The sequence below is a fragment of the Felis catus genome, chromosome B2 (assembly GCF_018350175.1).
Source record: "Felis catus isolate Fca126 chromosome B2, F.catus_Fca126_mat1.0, whole genome shotgun sequence".
NCBI classification, from domain to species: Eukaryota; Metazoa; Chordata; class Mammalia; order Carnivora; family Felidae; genus Felis; species Felis catus.
Window position 1 is genome coordinate 85,691,955 of NC_058372.1, and position 17,387 is coordinate 85,709,341.

A 17,387-nucleotide genomic window follows, 5' to 3' on the forward strand; every position below is an offset into this window, starting at 1 on the left:
CTCTCTGCTGACACAGCCTGGAGCCTGCTTCAGATTCTATGTTTCTCTCTCTCTCTCTCTCTCTCTCTCTCTCTGCCCCTCCCCCACTTACTCTGTCTCTCTCTCTCTCTCTCTGCCCCTCCCCCACTTACTCTGTCTCTCTCTCCTTCAAAAATAAACATTAAAAAAAAAAGAGATGATTGAAAACCCATGATGTGAAAAACTCTGGGGTAGGCATCATGGCCAAGAAGATAAATAGCACACTGTTTTCACTTTAAAAAATTGCACAGCCAAGTACAAGGAGGCATAATAAAGACAACATAGAAGACCTACTGTGATAAAAAAGAAAGAAGTGATTGCTTTTAATCATGATCAGGGAGAATGTCTTCCTCAAGCTATTGACCTGGAATCAGAGACAGAGAATATTGCTAGTAGGCAGGTAGTTTATTTTTGGAAATAGTTGCAGGGAAAAGGAGTGGCAGATGAGGCTGAGGGATATAGGGGAGGAGAAAAAAAAACAACTCCAGGGTATATTCTTGAATAGGTCACTACTAACAGCATCTTGGCTTGATTCTCCCTGGACCTTCTATGGAACCATGGAAGTGTGTTCCAGAACTGCCTAAGGACAAAAGAGGTCAGAACTTAATAACAGCAATTCTCTTTCTACTCTATAAATAGTTGCCCACTGGGACATTAACTCTCCCACACTCCCAGGTTGCATATATGTGGCCATATTGGTTCCCACAAGTGTCCTGTGTCAGAGAAGCTCGGGACAGAAAGCAAAAAGATCACTGGTACAGCTAATGGGAGGTGCTGTCTGGTCACATCTGTACAAAGCTGCTTGCCTCAGCAATGATTAAATCAAAAGATGAACTGAAAGAATGTAAGAGGATGGGAAGGGGAGCAAGATATTCTTAATAAAGAAAACTTTAACATGAGGTAGCATTTGAGCTAGAATTCAGAGATATATTATGATTTTTATATGCAAAGACTAGGAACATATAGTAAGATGAGGAAATTATGTAGAAATGTATTTCAGAAATCTGGTGGACAAATATACAGATCTGGAGAGTAGAGAGTATGTTGGTAAGGGGATTATGATAGGTAAGTGTATCTATAGCTTTTGGGTTGGAGAGTAAAAGATAATAGACTCTGTACCATAATTGTCCAGTGGATGGAAGTTATTGGCCTGATCTGGTTACAGACCTCTGGGTCCAGGAAAGTCAGATGTATTATTATGGTAGAAAAGAAGTTCTCTGTAGGAGGATGTTGTGATGTTAAAATACATCCACGAATTATCTTACAGTCCTTTCAAGAGGTAAAGCTTAATTCCCCCCATATTAAAAGTGGGCTGGATTTAATAACTTGCTTCTGACAAATAGAATATGGTGAAAGTGAAAATCACAGCCAGTCTCACAGTTCCAAGACCAGATCATAAAAGGTATGCAGCTATCTCCATGTCAGGAGAACACTAAAGCTTTCCTATGGTCCATATGGTGAGGAATGGAGGCCTCTAACAGCCAGCAAGAAACTAATGCTTCTTACAGTAACCAGGTAGACAATCAATAAGCAGACATTAATAGAATCCTACCACACATCGAAAAATGGAGTATTATAATTTTGTTTTTTCATCAGATACTGGATCATCTCAGAGTTATGGGTTCTCAAGGATAACTCAGGTTTACATAGGGAATCCATTTCCGATTTGGCCTGAGGAATGTGTGGATAATAGGGAAATAATAAAATATAAGCCCTGCTCTCTTGGTTCTCTCATTTCAAAGGAAGTTAGTGGAAAGCCTGGAGAAAACTGGTAGATAATAGATTCCAAATTCAAATAAATTCTAGCACAATTCTACAGTTTCCTTTTTAAATTTTTTTTCAACGTTTATTTATTTTTGGAACAGAGACAGACAGAGCATGAACGGGGTGGGGGGGGGCAGAGAGAGAGGGAGACACAGAATCGGAAACAGGCTCCAGGCTCTGAGCCATCAGCCAGAGCCTGACGCGGGGCTCGAACTCACGGACCGCGAGATCGTGACCTGGCTGAAGTCAGACGCTTAACCGACTGCGCCACCCAGGCGCCCCATACAGTTTCCTTTTTAAATATAAGGAATATGATATTTTGAAATATATTAAGGCACCTTTTTTTTTATTTAATGGGTTTGTGATGGTCTCACTAGTTCGTCAGAATTAAGGCATCCTTTTCAGTGTGTATGTGGAGAGTGATAGTTGATGGAGCAGGAATGAAAAGGGAGCTTAAGAGTTAATGCTGTACTCGGTTTATAATGCTAGAAATAGTATTTTCATGAAATACAATTACCTAGATATCTAAGCTTTTCCAGAGATAGGATTTTCTAAATCTTTTTAGTATATGAAGAGATAAGCCTAACAGACTCTAGTCATATATTTTCTTTCATATTGCAGAGAAGACACTCCCATCTGTTTATGATGATTAGGTCATAAGTCTTGTTCTCCTAAGGTAAATAAGGTAGTTTCAATGTCAAAACTCCTTTCTTCTTTATCACTGAGTACCAAAACTTTTAAGGTGAGGGTTCTGAGAAACATCCATATTTGTAGGTTAGAATTTGGAAACGTAGTGGCAAGTGGCATAATTCTGTGGAAATTGTGATGGCACTTGCAAATCCCTAGTAAAATGCTCTGGATCCAATGTGCCAATGGTGATGTCCAGAGGCATGTGGAGAGGCTTGAAGATGTGCATGCATATGTTCCTCTAAGCCTTTATTTGTTGTGCTATGGCTCTGGGCCTACAGATACACCCTGAGAGGAAAAGTAGATGTGCAAAGTGGGACAGTAGGCATCCTGTCAAACTTGCAGTTTCATGACAGAGCTATTACAGATTGGAAATTTGAGACATAGGACAAGTATCTGTAGCCATAGTCCAGAATTAGCTGCCAGAACAACACAAGTAGAGTAACATATGATTAGTCGTACTTAACCAGAACAGAGAGCTGACCAGTTCAAGACTCCCCACAGCCAAGATCATAGAAGATGCATGGAGCATTCTTAGAAGGTGGAGGAGGGACAGTAAAGTATCCTCCAGACTGCAAAGTCACTTTGGGACCAAAAAATGAATCAAGCCACACCATGCCATTTACAGAGTTTTGTTCAGAGTAACTTACTAATGGGGGAGTTGAATGGACAATAATTCAGGCAAAACACAACTATGCAACACAGCGCTTGTACCTTAATACCCAAATGTGGAATTTAGGAATTTATGGGAAGGGAAAAAAAGAAAGAAGCAAGCCATAAGAGGCTCTTATTGATAGAGAACAAACTGAGGGTTGATGGAGGAGGGGGTGGGCTAAATTGGTGATGGGTATTAAGGAGGGCACTTGTTACGATGAGCACTGGGTATTATATACAAGTGATGAATCATTAAATTCTACTCCTGAAACTGATATTACAATATATATTAACTAACTTTAAATAAAAATCTGGAAGAAGAAAAAAATGCCCAGATTTTATAGAGCAAGGGGCATTATGATAAGGTCAAAGGGTAGTTATCTAACGTGGTATCATCTGTGTGCCAAAGAGAAAGAATCTGTTATCTCTACTAGTTATCTAAACTTTAGGGAAAATCAGAACAAGCCTACCTACATTCTAGTCAGGCATACATTAACCTCCAAGGGGTCTGGAACACTTAGCCCAAAAGGAAGTCATTGCTGGGATATGAACAAGATGGAGTCAGTATTGTCAGCACTCCTACATACAACATGTGGGTTTACAACCTGAGTCTCTTCTGCTGACATGAGAATTCATAAATGGTCACCTTCTCTCAAAAGGTAAGAGATAGACATCTGAAAGAAAACCTTTTATTCCAAAGAAATGGAATTAAAGAGTCATTTGTGGGCCACCTGAGTGGTTCAGTCAACTGAGCATCTAACTTCGGCTCAGGTCATGATCTCGCAATTCTGGAGTTTGAGCCCCACATTGGGCTTGCTGCTGTCAACCTGTCAATGTAGATCCTGCCTCATATCCTATGTTCCCCTCTCTCTGCCCCTCCCCAGCTTTTACTCTCCCCCCATCCCCCCCCCCCAAAAAAGGATCGTTTGACATTATCGACTCAAACTAAGATTATTGGATTAGGTAAATTTAGTTTTCCTTCCTTCAGTAGTCCACTGGGGTTGGAGGCTTTTCAGGAAGAGCAGATCAGATAGAAAGAATAAGAGGTCAATGCACTCTTTTATTCCTTTGAACTGCAATGGAAGTGAATATGTTACCCTGCCAAATTTATCTCCTTGTGAGTGTGATTATGTACCAAATTTTTCTGAATCCTATGAAACCATAGATAAAAAATCCACTTATCTATTTTAGTTACATTATCTTGTAGTGGATGGAATGAGAACAGGCAACATGGGCACAATATAATTTTTGAACCTGGATCCTACTACTATCATTATGTAGACATGACCTCATGAGTTTTCAGACTTGCTGACTGTGCTGTGATTTTATACCATTTAGTGTGTCTATATTACAAGAACATAAGAGGCTATCTTTCTTAATGGGAGATGTCTGTAATTTTTTCCAGTTTAAAATGTGTTCTTATGAGTGAACAGCATTATTTACCACTTTCTGAATGCATATCCACTGAGATAATTTATTTTTATGACAACAATTTCCATGCATTGAGGCATGTTGTATTTTCAGTTAGCTTGCATTTTCTGAGACATAGATAAATCAACTTTAATCCTTTTTTTAAGGTCTATTTTTTTCTTAGTTTTTGTAATAGCTATTAAAGAATTCCTTCGAAACAAATTAGCTTTCCTAAGGCTGTGTATATTCAGCCTATTAAAATTTGCAACAAAAGTTTATAATGAAAACCACTCAGATAATTCAAAGATGAGGCATTGTTACAGAATTAAAATAACCCCTTAGCTCTTAATGTGGTTTATTATGTGAGCAGGGCCACTAAGAGTGACAGGGAAAAAAAAAGATTACTTTTGTTAATGTCAGCTGCCTGATATTAGCTCATCTCCCACCCATTCTTCAGTGAAATTAAACTACTTTTCTTTATTTGACAAATCCTTGAAACCTAGTGTTAGCATTGTTTCTTCTTGAAGCACAAGAACGTTCCATTCCTATTATCTCTCCAGCATTCCACCAAACACATCTTTAAATACAATTACCTATCTTCAACCTCTCATTTGTTGCTTTCTCTTAAACCTACTCAATGCCACTATTACATTAACTTCTTTTTTCTCCATCATTTCCTATGTGTTTGCATTACTAGTAAGCTGGAGCTGCACCACTTTTATTTTTTCTATTGTGGTGAGAGCACTTAACATGAAATCCCCCCTCTTAAATTTTTAAATGTACAATACAGTATTGTAACTATAGGAACAATATTGGATAGCAGATCTCTAGAATATAATCATCTCATATAATGGCAACTCTATACCATTTGAATAGAAACTTCCCATTTCCTACTCCCTTAACCCCTCATGACCAGTATTCTACTCTCTGCTTCCTTGTGTTTGACCATTTTAGATACATCACGCAAGTTGCTAAGTAAAATCAGTCAGAGAAGGACAAACACTTTCCTTTTTTTCAAGATGGCCTAGCTACCTACTTTAATGAAGGTTGAAACCAATGGGCATATTCAACTTCTCTCTCCATGACTTAAAAAAAATCTTGCAAATTAAATCCCCCTAACACCTTTTCCTTCTAATCTATTTCCTTCCAACGTCCTTCACAATTTTTTTTCCATCAACCATATCTATTACATCATGTATCATCAACTTTTTCCATTCAACTGAAAGTGCACAGAACTTTGCACTTGAAAAAATGGTCCTTCCATTCTTGTTATACCCTCAAATTGCAATATCTGTCTTCAATGCCCATTCAAACACTCAATCCTAATCCTTTACATTCTGTCTTCTATCCCTTTCATACTATTTTGTTTATGAATTCCACAGCTTATGTTTTGTAATCTCTCTATCCTCACTCTATAGTTTATTGTAGATATCTTTCAGTAGATAGTTTAGTTTTAGTTTTAGACAGTTTCTAGTTTATTGTAGATATCTTGAAATCCTTTTCTTTCTCTCTCATTGGTATGGGCTAATTGTATTCCCTCAAAGTTTATATGTTGAGTCCTAGCCCCCAGCACCTCAGAATGTAGCTATCTTTGAACATAGGTCCTTTAAAGAGGTAATTAAGTAAAAATGAGGTTGTTAGGGTTGACCCTAATCCAATCTGACTCGTGATCTTATAATAGAGGGCTCTTATGACCTACAGAGACACACTGGGGATCTTTCTTTACAGAGAAAAAAACCTGCATGGCACGGTTAATGGCAGCTACCTGCAAACCAAGGAGAGCAGTCTCAGAAGAATTCAAACTTGTTGACATCCTGATCCTGGACAATTAGCCTCCGGAATGGTAAGAAAATATATTCCTTTTGTTTAAGCTGCACAGTCTATGGTATTTTGTTATGGCAGCAAAAGGGTTCTACACTCAGTTATTGTGTGTGTGCACGTGTGTGTATGTGTGTGTGTGTGTGTGTGTGTGTGTGTGTGTGTGTGTGTGTTGATTCCCCACACCACCAATAATTTTCTGACAACAGCTGGGTGCCCTATTCAACTCAATTCTGACAACTATCTACCTAAAGCTAGCATCATATTCCACAGGGTAAGGGCTCAGTTCTGCAAGACTGCCCTCCTCCCCCATGCTCCTCTCAGATGCCAATTGTAAGCCCATGTTGTCATCTGGGTTTCTGACTACAGATTAGAGATTTCCAAGACCCTCTCCTCAGGTTAATTTGCTAGGGAAGCTCACAGAACTTAGAGAAAGACTTTAATTACTAGATCACCAGATTATTATAAAGCAATAGATCTCAGGAACAGACAGATGGAAGAGATCCATAGAGCAAGGCTTGGGAAAAGGATGTGGAGCTACCATGCTTTGCCACTCTCCTCTGATCTCCTCATGTTCACCCACCTGAAAGCTCTCCAAATCCCACCCTTTTAGGTTCTTATGGAGGTTTTATTATATAGGCATGCTTGATTAAATCATCAGCTATTAGTGACTGGACTCAATCTCCAGCCCCTCTCTTCCCAGTATGTTTGTTTAAGGGTGGAGTGGAACTGAAAGTTTCAACAGTCTATAATCACAGGTTGGCTCTCCTGGAAACCAGCCCTCATCCTTAGGTTTGTTGCAAAAGTCACTTCATTGGCAACAGAAACATGTTTATTGTTTCCATTCCTTAGGAAATCCTAATGGTTTTAGGAGCTCTGTGCTGGAAGGATGTCAAAAAGTAAACATATATTTCTTCCTATAATCGCAATATCACACAGCCCTAGCAAGTTAATTTACCCATTGAACACTGGTAATCTCACTTCTCACTTCATCTGTGTTCTCACCCTTCATCTATGTTGGCTGGCTCATCTTCCATTTACTTCACATTTTATCTAAACTTATTTTATTTCCCTTAATGTCAACTTCTTCCTTAATTAATTTCTAAAAGTCTATATTCACCTCCAAACAGATCACTTTGAAATCTATATATTTATTTCCAACAGCTCATATAAAATATGTCTCCTTGTTCTGTTATCAGCTGCACAGCTTCACCTCAGTGATACACCAGCCCAATTCTGTATACACAAAATTAGACTTGTCTCCGTATGTTCAAGGCATTGTGTACTTTTTGTATCCTTGTCTATTATATACATGGCCCATATCCTATTTATGGTGCCACCGTTTTCTCTCATTTTAATCACTGAAACTCCTGTATTTATCCCTTTGCAGCATCTCTCAATTTATTTCCTTTTCCATGTTGCTATCACTGGAGTTCAGGTCATGATACTAATGGAAAACTTCAGCCTCTCTAGCTGAATTGAAGCCCTCTGTATTCTACCCCCAAGAAAAAGCAGCGCTGATGGAGGTCATGGTGAAGAATATTATTAGGTCATGGCGCTGAGAGGTAAGAGTTTTTGTCATGAGTATTAAAGTGATTCAGAACTCTTATTTTTATGACATTTGTCCCTTTTCCTTTGGATTCATGTGTATGTGTCTCATGTTTACTTTTTTTTATCTCTCTCTTATTCCTTTTTCCTTTTGTAAGAAGAGGGTCACATCTCCACCTCTCTTTTAGTAAAATTTACCCTCATCCTCACCTCAAAGTTTAGAAAATGAAACAGGAACAAGAAGGACTCAATGAAGATAACCAATACAGACTAAATTGCTTAAAGGGTTTTTTTTTTTTTTAACTGTATAGTAGATTCTCTACTGAATGTTCTGTAAGATACTCTGCTCTGGCTGGTCAGACCTCGAATATATTCAGCTCCTTTAAAAATTTCATTTGGTGATCTTTCAGCAAATAGCTCCCAGAAGTTATCCTGTTCCAGTAATTATTCTGTGATGGCCTCATGGAGTCTGATCACATGTGACAGTTCCATAGTTAAAGACCAATGGAACCCCTCTGCAAATTTTAGTGCCTTTTCTTGTGTTGCTTCCTCCCCTTACAGTTCCACCCTAAAAATTCCAGATGCTTAGGCTTCACTGATTTCTGCTTGCTAACTCCTCAACTGAGCAAAAATGCCACCCTTGTATAAATTCTCTCTCCCTGCTCCACAGTCTGGAATACACATCCAGGCAGAAAGCTGAAACAATTGTAGGTCTTAGCATGTTTTTTCCTCTCTTTAAGGGCAGTCGGCTCTGGGTATAGCCTAATGTCTGGAAAGAGACACACAGGTTATTTGTACATATTTATCTGGTTATTTACACAGAAGAAAAGTCTAGTACCATTTACTCCATCATGACCCGAAGTGGAATTACTCAGATACATTTTTTTTTTAATTGAAGGTCAGATACAATTTGTATTCCCACTTTACAGAGAAGGAAACTGAGGCACAGATAATTAAGGTACTTTGGCTCAGATAACATAGATGTTGAATATTGAGCCACAATTCAGATATGGATCTCTGTGACAAGGCCTATTATCAACTGATGGCAGTTCACCTCCTCTCATGGACGAATAGGATCTTTGAGATTCTTTCAGGCTTTGTAAAATCCAATTATTAACTATAGTTGTAGTAGTAGCAGCAGTAAAGGCACCAATAATAATAGTAATGGGGCAAAGAATGGCTGTATTTATATGTAAATAGTAATTTATACTTGGCAAAGTAACTTCGCGTTTATTTCTCATTGATCTTTACAAGGCTTCCAAATTTTCTCACGTTCATTGCTTCACCTGTGCTGGGAAGAAAAGCTGTAACTTTTGCTATGTTCCTAAGAGGAGGTATGCATGCTCTCACTAATGTGACAGGTGACCAACAGGTGAGATGGGAAGGGGATAATCAATCTGTGAAAAAGGAGTTTTTACATTTTTTTAAACTACTTAATGGCATGAATTAAAAATAAAATCTTATTTATTCATTTTTTTAAAGAGGCACCTGGCTGGTTCAGTCAGTAGAGTATGCAACTCTTGATCTTGGGGTTGTGATTTGAGCTCTACGTTGGATGCACAGATTACTTAAAAATAAAATCTCTTTAAAAATATTTTAAAAACTGCTCATTGGCAGAAAAGTTGCCTCTTTATTTCTCTGAGGATAAAAATAGTCTAGATCAAAATGACCTGATTTAAGCTTATTTGATAGCTTCTAAATTTGGTCAGTGGCATGGTGATTTTTACAGATTCATAGAATTTTAGGTTTTGAAAGTTTGCTCACTGTGCTTTTTTCCTAATTGTTTCAATAATTACATTATTGAAATCAAACAAAGGCTAAAAATAGAATGAAATGGAAAAGTACCTAAGGCTTTGGACACCTGAGATTATGCCCACAGAATCAAACATGTCGAGCCAGAAATTTAGATTAGAATTATACTAGCATGAGGGTGTAACTAATATGAAAATAACTGTGGCATTAAGTGTCTTAAATTATAGTATTTAAAATTTTCTCAATCATGTACATTGTATTATCTAAATGCATCAGTGTTTAAATCATTCTTTTGAGATTACAGTTTCTAAAGGAGAAATGGGGGGAGACTATTAAAATGTCAGTAATACAAGTAGAAAAGCAAAATATCATTCTGGCTAAACTGATGATTACTTTCAAATGCAGATCTTTGAAGGGAGGAGGTATACTAAATAATCTCTGTTCTAATCACAAAAGAGCACAATGATTGCTCTTGTTCTGTTGTTGCTGTCCTTGAGTTTGTTTAGTCACTTAAATCAACCTATCATCCTCTTCTGTTTTGAATACAACACAATGTTTTAAAATTATTATTTCCATAAGTCAGTCAGAGAAAGACAAATACCATATCATTTCACTTATATGTGGAATTTAAGAAACAAAACAGATGAATGAACATAGGGGAAGGGAAAAAGAAAAAGAGAGAGGGAAGCAAACCATAAGAGAGCAAACCTCCCAACTATAGAGAACAAACTGAGGGTTGATAGAGGGGAGGTAAGCAGGGCATGGGTTAAATGAGTGATGAGTTAGTTCTAAGGAGAGCACTTGTGTTAAGCACTGGATGTTGTATGTAAATGATGAATCACTGAATCTACTCCTGAAACCAATATCACACTATATGTTAACTAACTAGAATTTAAATAAAAACTTGAAAAATATATAATACAATTATTACTTCTTGGCCTCCAGAAAGGAAGAGAAATAAAGCCTCCATTTTGATTCCTCATGAGAAAGTCTCATTTTGAATCAAGTATTCATCCCCAAAAATGTGGGGAACTTTCAATCCCCTACATTTGTATGGCATATTCTCATGAGTAAAAAGCACATGAATTATTCTAGAAAAAGCCATTTTATTGCTCACTTTAAAGGTCCATGTTCTAAAAAAAACAGGTTAATGGGAAAGGTTAAAGGTTAATGGGTTAAAAGTTCTAATGGGAGTAACAGGAAAGCTCCAAGTTTGGGAGTCCTTATTTATTAAAAATTACATTAAAATCTAGGGCATAGGGTTGTAGAAGGGTGAACATAATAACTGTTAACACAAATCAGTTTCATCCCTCATGCTTCTGTAATCAGGGCCATAGTTTACCCAACAGATATACTTGCATTTTAGACCATAAGTTGACACATCAGCTGAGTGGAGCTCACTATGGGGAAAATGCACGTGTTACAGAGGGATCATCTTCAGTATATAGACATGGAATAGGAAAAGCATTATGGTTACAGCATGGTCAGTTGCTTCTTTTTTTCCAACATGGCTCTTGTCATAATCATAAGCCTTTGGAGGGTTTATAAAACAAGATCACTTCCCAGGATGCACTGTGGGAGAGAAATTCCCTCACCATCGTAGGGAAGCATGGCCACATCCTACCTGCCCTCATGGCAAGTAGTTTCACTTGTGTGTGGGAAAAATGGAACTGTTATCTCATTCATTGTACACCCTCACTTGTCCCTAATATTTCTGCCAAACATTTTACTAATTTAAAATTAAAACTGTACACATGGCATGCCAGAGATCATTACTTTCAGTCCTAAAGGACTATCTTTGCTAATGTGAAGTCAGGAAGCCAAAAAGCCTGTTTCTGGAATTAATTACTGTACTGGTTGTAAAGATTAATAAAAATAAAATGATTTGGAAAACAATATGGACTGAGTATGACACATGTGTGGGGAAATGGAGAAGGTAATGAGAAAATCAACCTAAATTTGTTGTAGGACTCCAAGATAAAAATCTAGCCCATCTACTATTTTTCTCTTTTATTCCTTTCTTCTAGGCCACACTTTCTCTTTTTCCAGTATGCTCCTGAGTTCATCTTTCTTTTAAAGCAGTGCTGACCAAGTTGAGGTATTACACATAATCAATTGGCATGTGGTTTGCACATTTTTTTTTTGCACTGGAAGAATGTGGACATGAATTCCTGACTATCTCAGTGTGTAAAATCCTCAACATATAAACCTACGTAAAGTGCAATCATCGTGAGTATTTGGGCAAGTGTGGCTGCCAGTGACTGCAATACCTCTTTGCACGCACTATCAAAGGCATTGAAAAGAATGTTGGAAAAAAATTTTAGAATGGAAATCACTGCCATTTCACCCTAGATTTCTACAAAGAACACCACAGACCGTGGGGCATGGAAATTTCCATTGAACTATGCTTATTTCTCTCTTGCATTAATTTCAGTTCAAGTTGACTGCTTCAATAAAATAGAAAGCAAAAGCAATGCCAACCCATACCTTTTTCCAGATCATAAAAATTACTATACTCTTGAGAACATAACTCTAGAGAAATATGTTATATGTTATATAAAACAACATTCTGAAATAAAGTAATGAAAGGTATCCTTTTATGAGGAATTAGCTTAATATTTTTTAAAAACTTGATTCTAGATCTAAGGTTATTGGAGAATTAAGTAATGCCTTTAAATTAATACTTGACCCAGTTTAGTTATCTAATAAAGTTTCTGATGTTCCTGTCATTGATATGTATATTAACCACATATGGAAGAATAATATTTGAATATAAAAGCTGAATTATTTCTCTTTGTATGAGTCTAGCAAGAGTGTCTTTATTCTGGTTGCTTCTAGTGATATATGAGGAAGTTACCTCAGTGGCACACATTATAGCTACATTAATTGGTGATCTATTTTATTTTGTTTTCTTATGAGTATTTGGGGACTTAAATTCCATTTTGAAACAGAATTATTTTTTTTTATGTTTATTTATTTTGAGGGAGAGAGGTGGGGGGGAAAGAATCCCAAGCAGGATCCAGGCTGTCAGCGCAGAGGCTGATGCAGGGCTCAGTCTCACAAACTGTGAGATCATGACCCAAGCTGAAATCAGGAGTCAGACGTTTAAGTGACTGAGCCACCCAGGTGCCCTGAAACAGAATTCTTATGAAAATAAGCATAATCAAATAGATATATATTTTGTTCTCTGCATATAATCAGGCCATTAAGTATTCTGTTTTTTCTTATCTAAGATTTACTCCATAAATCTATCTGAATAGGAGGAATTACCTATTATGATGTTAATAAGTAACAAGCATACTTCTTGATAAATTAATAAATAATTGAGTTTCAGGATACTGAAGAACTATAATCATTGGTGGAAGAAATTCCAATGATATTGTCACTGTTGGAAGAAATTCAATATGCTCTTTGCTACAGAAGGGATATATATTAAAATGGTTATAGAAATAAAAAACATCCAAAGAATAATTAAAATATTAGTACATAAAGCTTCTCCTATCCTCTCATGCATATATGCAAATGAGTTCCTTCCTATGAAATGTCAGAGATTTTCTCCATAATTAGCTTAAGGGAATTATGTGACCTAGAACAGAAATTTCAAATGGTAGTACCCCAAACATTCATAGTTCTTGGTACTTGCTTTCTATTATAGACCTCTAATGAGAAAAAGATTCAATACTTTAGAACTCACAAGTGGCTTGTAAGAATACATGACTCTGAGAATTTTAGGGTGAGAATATAACACTGTTTTGGGGCACCTGGGTGGCTCAGTCGGTTAAGCATCCAACTTCATGGTTCATGGGTTCAAGCCCTGCCTCAGGCTCTGTGCTGAGTGTGGAGCCTGCCTGGGATTCTGTCTCTAACCTCCCACCTCTCTCTCCCTCTCTCTCTTTCTCTTCCTCTCTCTCTATCCCCCTCCCCCACTCACATTTTCTCCTTTCAAAAGTAAATACTTAAAAAAATAAAAGAATGTAACACTGCAACATTTAATAAAGAAGAGATATTAAGCTTACGCCCTTTTCCCCTTATTTATGTGAAACGGTTGAAACAGCATGTAGTAATTAAGTGGTAAATATTGTACAAATGTAAAAATTAATTCATTAATTTGCTCAATAAGTTTTTTCTTTTCCCCAGAAATCACAGGTGTACTGCATTGCTGCAGGAGCTGTATATATGGACGTGAAGCACATATTAGTGCCAGGGGCAGTCAAGTACAAAGAGCACTATAACACAGAGAGTACTCAGTGCTATAATAGAACAAAGAGCAAAGTCATCCAGGAACAACACATGGTAGGTTCTTGGAGAAAGGGCAAAAAATTGGGAAATGGCTGTCAAATGGAGTCACAATATCAGAAAGGGCATAAACGATTTGTAAAAATCAGCATATATTTAAAAATAAGTAAGATAACTTCCAATAATTCTTATTTTAGATAAAAAAAAAACAGTATTAAAGGATAGTGATTGGAGAGTGGGGTTGAGAGCCATTTTATTTAGGCCTATGAAGTTGCACTTTTGACAGAGATCTGAATAATGAGAAGAAACCATAGGATCTTAAGGAAGGGCATACCAGATAACAATAACTACTAGTGCAAATGGCCTGAGGCAGGAAAAAGTTTGACATGTTCAAAGACAAAGAGAAGGGCAGTAGAACAGTGTGGGTTTACAGGGGAATAAGCTCAGGGGATCTTGTATGACTTAAGCTCATGATGTAGAGACTTGTGTATTGATTTAGCCTTGCAGGTAGTGTAAGAATTCTTAAATATAATGGAGAATCTTAAGCTGGGGAATAAATCCTAGGTCAATTGTTCACTTCTATATCACTGTACCTAGAAGTAGGCCGGCCACAAAGTAGTTACTCAATAAGTATTTACAGTGAATACATGATTGCTAAGGCAATGTTTGAAAAGTGGTGATTAAAATATGAAAAGAGAACTCAGATCCATTACTTATTTTCTCTACATGTCATGCTATCACTATTACATGATTTTTAAAAACATCATTAAAAAAGACATGATCATTTAAGCCAGCCGAAATAATCCAATTTCTTTTCTGCACCCATGGTTTATAGTTTTTAGTTTATATCATTATGTAAGAATACTAGTAGTGGCCTTGGGACAGCTGTCAAGGAATATCTTCTTAAGAGGATGATACATCTAAAACCTTAGACCTTTGTTGAGATTTTATGTGTTATTATTTAAAAGACAATTTAATCGGGAACCAAAGCTTTTTATGGGGCTCCCTTGTCAATCCAGGGCTCACACTGGCATATCACTTTACTAGTATCTACTACATAAAAAAATAAAAATAAAAATAAAAAACTTCAGAATAGTTTTAAATCTCACAACTTAGACATTTTTTATAATGATTTAAGAAATAAAATATACTACAACTTAAAAAAAAAAACCTTAGATCCTTGGAATGGATGAGAATCTGTGAATATGATGGCTTGTGATTAAATTTTCATTTTCGAAGAGATTGAAAAAGCACAACGATAAAGCTGGTTCATCCTTACATAATATGCTCAGTTAATCTTAGGAGAGCACCTCAAACAACAAAAAGCATTCAGAAAATCCAAATCTTCTGAAACTTTCTAATCCTTGCGTGCAATGCTGTTCAAAATTGGATTTCTTTGGAATTGTTCTATTGTATTTGTGTCAAAACAGGTAATATTTTTCTGGTCCACTAAACTAAACCTTATTTCAACTTTGATGGATATAAAATAGCTCCTTTTTATCTGGGAAGGATATAGCACATAGTGCTTATGATTTTCTCTCAAAGAAACTTATTTTGTTCATACTGTGGAACTAGTACATCGACTCTGCAAGCTTTTGACATGAAAATCTCATGTAGACTCTCTTCTTACCTATACCAAATGGGATTATTAAATGAAATATTAATATGTGCAATTACCTGGACTGATAACAATGAACAAGAAGAAATCAGAGAAGGAAAAGCATATAAACAATGAATATTCACTCAGGGGACTCTCTGAAAAGTTATTTTAAGATGATTTTAAGAGCAATTTTAAGTTCACAGCAAAACCTGGTTTTTTTAAATGTTATTTTTAAATATTTATTCATTTTCGAAAGACAGAGAGAGACAGAGCACAAGCAGGGGTGGGGCAGAGAGAGGGGGACACGGTCTCTGAAGCAGGTTCCAGGCTCTGAACTGTCAGCACAGAGCCTGATGAGGGGCTTGAACCCCAGAACCATGAGATCATGACCTGAGCTGAAGTCGGATGCTTAATGGGCTGAGCCCCCCAGGTGCCCAAAACCTGTTTTTTAAAAACAATATCGGGGCGCCTGGGTGGCGGAGTCGGTTAAGCGTCCGACTTCAGCCAGGTCACGATCTCGCGGTCCGTGAGTTCGAGCCCCGCGTCAGGCTCTGGGCTGATGGCTCAGAGCCTGGAGCCTGTTTCCGATTCTGTGTCTCCCTCTCTCTCTGCCCCTCCCCCGTTCATGCTCTGTCTCTCTCTGTCCCAAAAATAAATAAACGTTGAAAAAAAAAATTAAAAAAAAAAAACAAAAACAATATGTACATAAAATGCAAGAAGGGAGTATGTAGGCAAGAGTAAATCAAAGTAGCAAAATATGTAAGAATATGACAGTAATAATGGCAAGTATTTATTGAGCTCTTCAGATGCTATTTAAAATACCCTATATGTTATTTAATTTAACCTTCACAATAATGTTATGATAGCTACCATTACTTTCTTCTTTTTACAGATGAAGAAACCAAGAGCAGAATGGTTAAGTACCTTACAACCCCCCATTTAGTAAGTGAAGGGGACATATTTGAATGAACACAGGTAGCATGTTCCAGAAACCTATGGGGCAGCTTGAGAGGCATCACTTCGATTTCCCTCCAAGAAAGTTGGCTGTTTGGCCGCAAGAAACACAGTTGGCTGACAGTGCCTCATTACAATATCTAAATTTTTGAACCAATGTTACACTCTTCCCAGGCTTTCCCCAGCCAATGAGGAGCATGACAGAGATGCTGGAGTCTGGCATTTCTACCTATTGTGAGTCTGCTCTATGGGTAATTTTGCTCCAAAGCTCCTTTGGCCGGATGAGAATGTGACAGAATTCTATATCAGTTTAAGACTTTCTTCTCTTTTCACAGAAGACAGATCTGGATTGCATTCTGAAGCCTCTTCCTGCACACCCCCTCCCTCCCTAATTAAACTTCTGCATTCCTAAATCCAGTTCATGGTCTGTTTCCCAGAGACACAACTCAGACACAGTCATTCTCAATTACTCTGTGATGATGACTCCAAGAAAACACAGAAAAAATGAATTTGTGACTTAATGAAATTAACAATGTGTTTTATATACTATATGCCAAACACTATGCTAAATGTTTTCTATTTACATTGTATGTTCCTTAAGTGCTTAACAAACCTTAAATGGTATATGTATTTTTTTTCAGAATTACAGATGAAGAAAACTTCTAAAAGCTAAGAAAGTCACTCAAACCAATAAACAAAACAGAATTAAGATTCACATCCATGTGTTCTTGAGTCCATTATGACACCAATTTTAAAATAAAAAAAAAAATCTATACTCTTCTAAAGTTACTTGTAGAGATAAGAAGAAAAACTGGACATACTGCTTAGTGAAAATTATAACAAATAAAAGAAGGAAGAATATTCAAACATTCCTTGAATTCCATCTTTTGTAGCAAAGAAAATGACTTTCAAGCTAAAAATCTAGAACAATATAAAAAAGATATTA

General features: G+C 36.9%; 1 long non-coding RNA gene across 2 annotated transcripts; it reads left to right on the plus strand.

The window, feature by feature from the left end:
- Window positions 1-513: 513 nt before the first annotated feature.
- On the plus strand, window positions 514-17,221 carry LOC109499782. 2 transcript variants are annotated; one of them, XR_006598058.1, is made up of 7 exons: window positions 514-862; window positions 6,262-6,376; window positions 7,742-7,916; window positions 9,154-9,271; window positions 11,679-11,880; window positions 13,789-13,944; window positions 16,380-17,221. It is a non-coding gene; the product is annotated as an uncharacterized LOC109499782 (long non-coding RNA). The 2 variants fall into 2 exon arrangements; XR_006598057.1 differs by having other exon boundaries at window positions 519-862; window positions 7,790-7,916.
- The last annotated feature ends 166 nt before the right edge of the window (window positions 17,222-17,387 follow it).